Source organism: Talpa europaea (genome assembly GCF_964194135.1).
Source record: "Talpa europaea genome assembly, chromosome: 11".
Lineage (NCBI taxonomy): Eukaryota > Metazoa > Chordata > Mammalia > Eulipotyphla > Talpidae > Talpa > Talpa europaea.
The window spans coordinates 10,796,234-10,804,332 of record NC_140078.1 but is presented as its reverse complement, the minus strand read 5'-3'; positions in this window follow the sequence as shown (position 1 = coordinate 10,804,332).

Below are 8,099 nucleotides of genomic sequence, written 5' to 3'. Positions count from 1 at the left end.
AGTGCCAAGGCTGGAAACCCTGGCCTGCACCCTGGCCAGCGCAGGACATTGATTGTCATTGTTTAATCTTGCCAATCTGGTATTTTAAAATTGATGCTTTATTTTATTCCATCCTTCTTTGGGAGAATGGAGTTATTTTTACTTCTTTATTACTTCAATTTGTTATAGTAGATGTGTTATTTTTGTAATCTTTTTGAAAATTCATGAGAGTTTTTTTTTAATCAATACCCCTTTTTGGTCATTATTGTCCAGCCATAAATAAGTTCCCCCAAATTGAGATCTCTTAAGCCCAAAGAACAAAGCAGGCACGTCCTTTAGTTATCTTTAAATTTCATTAAGGGTAATTTAGGGGGTCCGCAGTGCTGGGGGCCGCAGACAGGAGAGCAGGTGAGGCAGATCGCATGCCACCCACCCTGGCCGGGGTCTTCGCAACTGCTGCTTAGTAGGGGTTCCTCTCATGGAAGACTAACGACACCATTATGTCCAGGGAGCATATCCCATTAGTCTTTTTTCTAAGAATAACAGGGTTGTATGAAGGTCACGAGTACAGGTTCATGTGTATATGGGTTCACGTGTGTGGATCATGAGTACAAATTAATACACAAAGAAATAGCAGGGAAATAGGCCATTCTGCCATGTAGGACCGCTGCCGGTATTATTTTGGTTTTCCTGCAGCTACTACGCTTCTTAGACCTAGGTTACAATTACTATATTCTTAAGATTTAATCATGGATATACCTACTTGTTTTTCCCTGATAAGGTGTAGAAAGAATTCCTCAGTTTAGGGGCCTCCCTGGTGGCACAAGGGGTTAAGTCTCAGCACTATGAAGCAATCAGCAGCTTAGGAAGCTATTGCAGCCACTGCAGCATGAGTTCGATCCCCAATCCCAGGCCAGGGAGCTAACCCACATAGCACAGCCAACCTCTCCTATCTCGCCCGCTGCTCCCCTCAGCAGTGTATTTCAGTCAGTCTGCCTTTTGTGCTCCCCACTCTGTCTCTGGTGAATCCTCCCACCCCCTAAACCTCTGGCCTACACCCCAACTCTTCTATGCATAAATAAATCTTTAAAAATTCCTCAATATAGGTCTTGAGAAGCCATCAATATTGCAGGTTCAAGTCTTGCATCCTCTGCCCTTCAGAATTTCACTTTTACTCTTCCAAAGCCTCTTCTCTTGGTAGGCACTCACGAACCACCTCCAAGACCCATGTCAGCCCAGAGACACTGCTGGGCCAAGGTCCCAGAACAAAATGTATTGTGCAGCTGACCTTGGGGCACACAAAACATTGTCACAACTCATCCACCCACACACCAGAAACAATCCTCATGTCTCAATTTGAAGCCTCAGGCCACTGGCAATGTGAGATTCCCCGGATGTCCCACTAGGTCAAGGCCCTGAGCTTCTACGGGGCTGGGGACTGCTGGCTGAGGCTCCGGTGCAGCGTGACCGCCTTCCCCTCCCTCCCGGGGGTCCTGTGTGAGTGGAAAATGAGTGGAGCTGGCTGCTAAGCCTGGCCCAGCATGGTCGGGACTCCTGGAGAAGTGTCTGCCCCTTTCTCTCGGCTCAGAGCAAAGCCTGGACAGTCCCAGGAAAACTTCCCACATGGCAGAAATGGCACACACTTGCTGTAGCCTTTGCCCATCGCATGGGGTGAAGTCGCCCAACACAGACATTCAGAGTGGGCAGAAGGTTCATGGCCAGGTGCCCGGGACAGGACTTCACAGTTCAGTGCTGGTCTGCTGCCCGCTGTGGGTTTCCGGTCAGCAGAGGCACAGGAGGAATCCACAGGAATCACACGGGTGGAGTCGAGCACCCAACCTTTGAGCCAGAGAGAACCATTCAGGAAGGGCAGGGGAATGATGCTGCAGGGGCGACGACTTGAGTTCTGCTCTGACCTGGCAGCTGCCCTGGGACCCATCACTTCCCTGCCAGAGCCTCAGCTGCCTCGCTCCCTGCTTAGCGGAAGATTTCTCTAGTTTTCAATTTGCAATTTTCTCAAATAAAAACATTGCCAATTAGATAAAGCTGGATAAAATGAATTAGAGATTGAAAATGGAGTTTAAAGCAATCAGTTCCTCTTGGTGAGTTTTTCATACTCTAAAGTAATAGATGCTCAGAACAGGATAAAGTCAGAAGAGAGAGTCAAGCAAAAGGTAGCCCCATCCTTTTTCCCACCCAGAAGCCCTGCTTTTGGGGTCTTTTTGGGCTTCTTCTATATAACAGGCTTTGGGGGGAAGGACACCCTGAATCTACTAGAATTGTTTGTGAGTTTGGATTTCTACCTCTCATTAAACTCTTAGTCAGATTTCTGGCTCTCCCCTCAAAACAAGAACCACTGTTTCAGGCATTTTCTAGCACATACATTGAAAGTATTTTAATGGGATCTTTACAAGCTATTTCGCCACCTGCTATTTTCACTCACTAATTTATGGAACTTGTTTTTTAATACTCTGGCAACTTCTGTTCCATTATTTAGCTAGGCATAGCTTAACAAGCCCCCTTTGTGAGCCATTGAGGCTATTTTAGTTGTTTGGCTGTTACAAAGAAGCCATGCAGATATAAAGTGGAGGGGGAAAAATTAGAACTTAATGTAAAAACAAGAAGAAACACATGGAACATTTGAACACTCCACTAAAGTGCTTTCAGGAACACAAAATGATATCAGCTTCTAGAGTGTATAAAAATGACCAATGAGGGACAAACAAGGGATTTGTTCTTATTTCCAACCAATCACATTTAAGTCAACAAAATCTTTACTGGCTAGATGCTATTGCAGGCCAGACCCTATGCCAGGCACGCTGTGGACCTAACAGCCACTGACCTCACTGAGCTTTCAAACAGGTGGAGGCCAACACAGAAATTGTCTCACACACAACCAGTAGTTTGTATTTAAGCAAATTGCTGCCACGAGGGAGTAACCTGGGCCCAGTGGAAGCCTGAATCCTTCTCCCTGACCTCTTCTCGCCTGTGATGCAGTCTTCCTGCTTTGAGGGGCCTGCTTGTCTCAGGCTGGAGTGGAAGCCTCCTTCTGGCTCACACCCAGTCCCGAGACACTGAACGAAGGCCTTTCAACAATTTTTCTTCTCCAGGAACAGGAAGCTACCACCCTCCCGCAGCCCCTTCCTGTTTATCAGAAACTTTTCTTTTATTGAACCATGACCTCCCTCCCTATAACTTCCTCTGATAGATCCCCTAAGCTCATAAAACAAGTGTCTTTTCCAACCTGCAGATCTGAAGATCTTCTTCAGGGGAGGGGCCAACCCCCTGACCTGGTCTTCTGGTCAAGTCTGGTGTGAGTGATGTGTTTCCCTGGAGGGGGGCCTGCAAGGCCCCTGTTAACCCATCAAACTGCGCATGTCTGGACCTTCCAGCTGAATATCTGGGACAGATGGCCCCAGCATGGGGGCAGTGAGGCCCAGACCTTTGAGGAGACTCTGCCGGTGACACCACAGAAAATGTTCTGCCATGTCAAGAGGTGGGTGGGGAGGGGAGAGAAGATGTGTGGGCTCTGATCAGGGACCCTTACCTGCTGTGTCCCAAAAAGAGCCCATGTGCCTTAGCCCTGCCTCTCATGATTTGGGTGCAGGTCTGGGGTGGGGGGCAGGGGTCTGGTTAAGCTGTGGATTTGATTCAGCAGGTCTTGGGCAGGCCTGACATTCTGCATTTCTTACGAAGCTCCCTAGGATGTGCTGTAATTCAGACCACCCTTTGAGAAGAGAACGCCTAGGGCAGAAGTAGCACATCCCCTGGGACTGCTTTCAAAATGAGGGAGGTTTGACTCACTGGCTGGTTTATCCTTAGGTCTCAACCTAGACTACACATTAGAACAGTTGAAGAGTTTTTAAAATGCTGATTCTCAGGATACAAGCTCATTTTGATCATTGCACTCTCTCTCTCTCAGTCCCCCTTTATTTATTTTTTTAAAGATTTATTTAGTAAGTGAACTGAGGTGTAGGACAGAGGTGCAGGGGTGGGGGATGGTGAGAGCATTCACTAGAGGCAGAGTGGGGAGCAGAGCAGGCAGATTGACTGAAATACACTGCTGAGGGGAGCAGCGGGCGAGACAGGAGGGCTCTGCTGCGCCACGTGATTCAGCTCCCTGGCTGGGGCTCTAACTCAGGCTACAGAGACCAAAACACTGAGACTAACCCGTGCTAGGCCACTAGGGAGGCCCCTTGCCCCCTTTTAATAAGAAAAGCACAGGTCCCTGTGATGAACACCCCGGTTTGGTCTGGGTACAGAGGTGATGGTCCCCTTCCTTAGATGCGTGTCAGATTCACCTGGGGGCTTTATAGACACCTCCCTGGCAGGGCTACTCCCTGCAGACCAACTGGATAGTTTCTAAGGGTTGGGGTGAACAGATTAGCATTTCACACAACTCCACAGATAATCCTAAGGTGCACTCTGGTGTGGAGTCTGGTGGAAGAACCTCCTGGGATTCTCCACTGAAATACAGGGCCCCAGGTGCCAGCTCTGGAGGGAGGCCCAGGAACCTGTGCTTTAGCAACTGCCAGAAGTGATTCTTAGGAGACCGCAAGTTTGGGGAACACTGAGGTGGAGGGAAGATCCCTAGATGAGAGTCAGAAAGACAGCGCCCCTGGCTCCAGAGTCTCTCAAAGGCTGCTTTGCCTCTCTGAGATGCATTTCTTCATCTGTTAAATGGAGATGGTAACAACCCCGAGGGGCAGGGATGGGCAACCACCTCCGGGAGGTCTGGTACTCAATACACAGGGTAGTCCTTGGTAGAACATGGCTGCCACCAGCGGGGACCAAATTTCCCAGCTCTGCTCTGCATTTAGGGGGAGGGGCAATAGACTGGGTCCTGGCCAAGGGGACAGGACAGAGGTGAGGAACACAGACCCAGCCCTCCATTCCCTCAGTCCGCTGTCTACCCATTGGGTAGCAATGTGGAGGGGAGGGTGCACACCTCAGCCCCTGCAACTGGATTTTAAGTGAATGAAAATAAACTTACGTTGTGTAAAGCAACTTGGGTTGGGCTGCTTCTCTGACCCAGTAGCTGGTGCTGCCTGCAGGATGGTGGCGAGACCTAAATTATCTCACGCACAAGCTGCAAACTGACAAAGTGAGGACTTGATCTGACCCACAAATGTGTTTTGTTATTTCTGCACCAGTGTGTTTATTTTTAATTTAGTTACACATTTTTTAAATGAGCAATTTCACACAAACATCTGGATTCCTGGTTCTTGAAAACCGGGAATGGCTGGCTGTCACATGTGCCTTCACCAGGGCACCAGGTGGCAGGTCAGGAGCCGCTGTCTACCCCCGCCCCCTGGATGAGACCCCCGTCCCCAACATACCTGGTGTTCATACCTGGTCGCGTCACATTTACATTTCTCTGGTTTCAGTAGCTTCCTGTGCCAGCTGGTTCTGATGTCATAGATAGAGAAGGCTTTGCTGTAGGGTTTTTCCAGAGAATTCCTTCAGGCCACTTCTACCTCCCAGGAGAGGCTTTCATCCTTGCCCAGAATTTGGAAGCCAAACCTGCTGATGATCCTTGCAGGTGAAACTGCCTCCCAACCCGACCACTGCACCGGCCCTGCGCAAGAGACTCGGGTGTTTGGGGGACCAGCTAGACTTGAATCCCAGCCCCAGCTGTGCTGCATCCTAGCTGGTTAGGGGTCATGTTTCATGTTTTCTCAGCCTCTGCTTTCCCACCTGCCAGTGTGGACATTCGTATTCTCATGGCGTTTCTATGAAGGGTCTGGCTAAAGAACACACAGACATGTTAATTCCTGGCATGACGGCTCAGCTTCATCTCTCATCTCAGGACCTTTGCACCTGCTCCTCTCGCTGTCTAGAGCGTTTGTTTTTCCACATCTTCTCCTCATCTGGTTAATTCCTCCTCATCCTTAAAGTCTCTGCTTAGAGGTCCTTGGGCAGAGGCAGGCGGTGCCTTACCTGGACCCCCCACTTTTACCATTTCAGTGCATGCTTCTGACACCCAGCTGGCAATACCCACACTCATTGCCTAAGTGTAAGGGCTTTTTGTGTTCACTGGAACCCACTCTGCCGACTGCAAAGCAAACTTGAAATGCTGGGGAATGAACACTGTCCCAAGAAGCACCCCAAGATGCACTGTGACTGACAGGACTAGGTGTATAAGTACCCCAGCTCTCTCCCTCCTTGGGTGGGCTAATGCCCAGCCACTTTAAATGGGCTGCAGAATTTCCCCATGGGATTACGCTCCAATTGCCCATAATGCTAACTTACTTGACAACAACCTCTCTTGGCTGTCTTTCCTGTCTCATTTACCATTTATCCTACATTCTTGTCTCAGGGGCTGCTTTGGAGGAACCCATACTGAAAGCCACCACCTCCGTGAAGCCCTCCTTGATGTGTCCAGTATTCAGGTGGGGTGGGAAGGTGTCTCTGCCCAGCCCTACTACAACCCCCATCCTCACCACGTCACAGCACTCATCTCACTGTGCTATAATTGCCCTGACAATTCCCTGGGAAAGAAATTAAAATGGCTTTTAAACACTTGAAAGGATGGTTAACTTCACTCATAATTAATGAAATTCAAATAAAGAGTGCCAGCTGATAAGCAGATGAAAGGACTAACTTAGACAATCATTTTGCAACCCCTGATAATTGATTCGGTCAAGAGCGGTCAATGGATGGGAAGGAGCCGGATACCCACAAGGTAAGAGGAGAAGAAATAGACATTGATCATGGAGAGATATGGTCACCACTTAACCCAGCCATCAAACTGGCATCATCAATAGCGGGACAACATGACATTATGGAGCTCCTGATGAAGGCAAAATGAAGCTCACAGTACACACAGTACTTCAAGTATTCCTTAGATTCTTGGCCCAAAATGTTTAATCTGACGTTAATCTATCCTTTAGACCTAAATACTAACTCATGGGCAGCACGAAGGAGAGTATCATGAGTTAAAGGACACCGCAATGAACAGTCAGACCCCAAAGTGGAACTTGAAGGGGGAGAACCAGCTGTCTCTTCGTGAGTCATTGTCTTGGGGGGAAAGATGCAGGGGAGACTCTTCTAGATTAAAAGATACTTGAGAGATATAACAACAGAATTCATTGCAGAGCCCTTGACTGAATCCTGCTTGGAATCAGCTATGAAGACATTTCAAATATAAATGGAGAGCTTTGGATATGAACTATGTATTAGGGCCATTTTGCTAATTTTTTAAACATGGGGGAAAAAGTATTGTTTTCTGTAAGAAGAGGGCCTAGGTTAGATATAAATTAGATTATTGAGTTGGTGAAATATGATGCCTTTAATTTATTTCAAAATGCTTCAAACTCTTCCACCCAAATTAAAGAAAATATGGCAAATTTTTAACAATGACTATATCTAGGTGATGGGTATGTGGGTGTTCATTGAGCTATTTTCTTTGCTGTTTCATGTGTTTGAATTTTTATGATAAAAAGTCATGAAAAAAAAGCAAATAAAAAGTAAGGTTCCATTTCACCTGTAGATTCAAGAAGAAAAAAATATTTAAAAATATGCAGTGTTGGCAAGCCTTAGGGAAAAAGACACTTTCCTAGATTGTTAGTGGGGAGCATAGGTACAGCCTCTTGGCGGGAACCTTGATAAAGATTTATTCTTTCATCCAGCAATCCATTTCTAGACATGTATCATAGAAGTTATAGTCAAACATGTGCCTGCATATATGTGAATAAGGATATCTACTGCATCATTATTTTTATAACAAGATTAGATACAGCATATATGTCCATCAATAGCAGTTGTTTAGCAAGTATGTTGTGGTACATCCAGGCAGCGTAGACTCTTATAAAATATGGGTTAGACCTTTTTTGCTGATAGGAAACTCTTTCCAAGATGCATTGCAAAGCAAAAAATGCAAAGAGCACACCAACGTCTGTCATATTATCACTATCTCTCTGATGCCACCCAAGTACCTAGTACCTAGAGGATGCACAGTTAATATTTCTTTTTTAAAAAGATTTATTTATGTATGCATACAAGAACTGGGGTACAGGCCAGAGGTGTGGGAGGGTGAAAAGATTCACCACAGACAGAGTGGGGAGCAGAACAGGCAGACTGACTGAAAACACTGCTGAGGGGAGTAGCGGGTGATACAG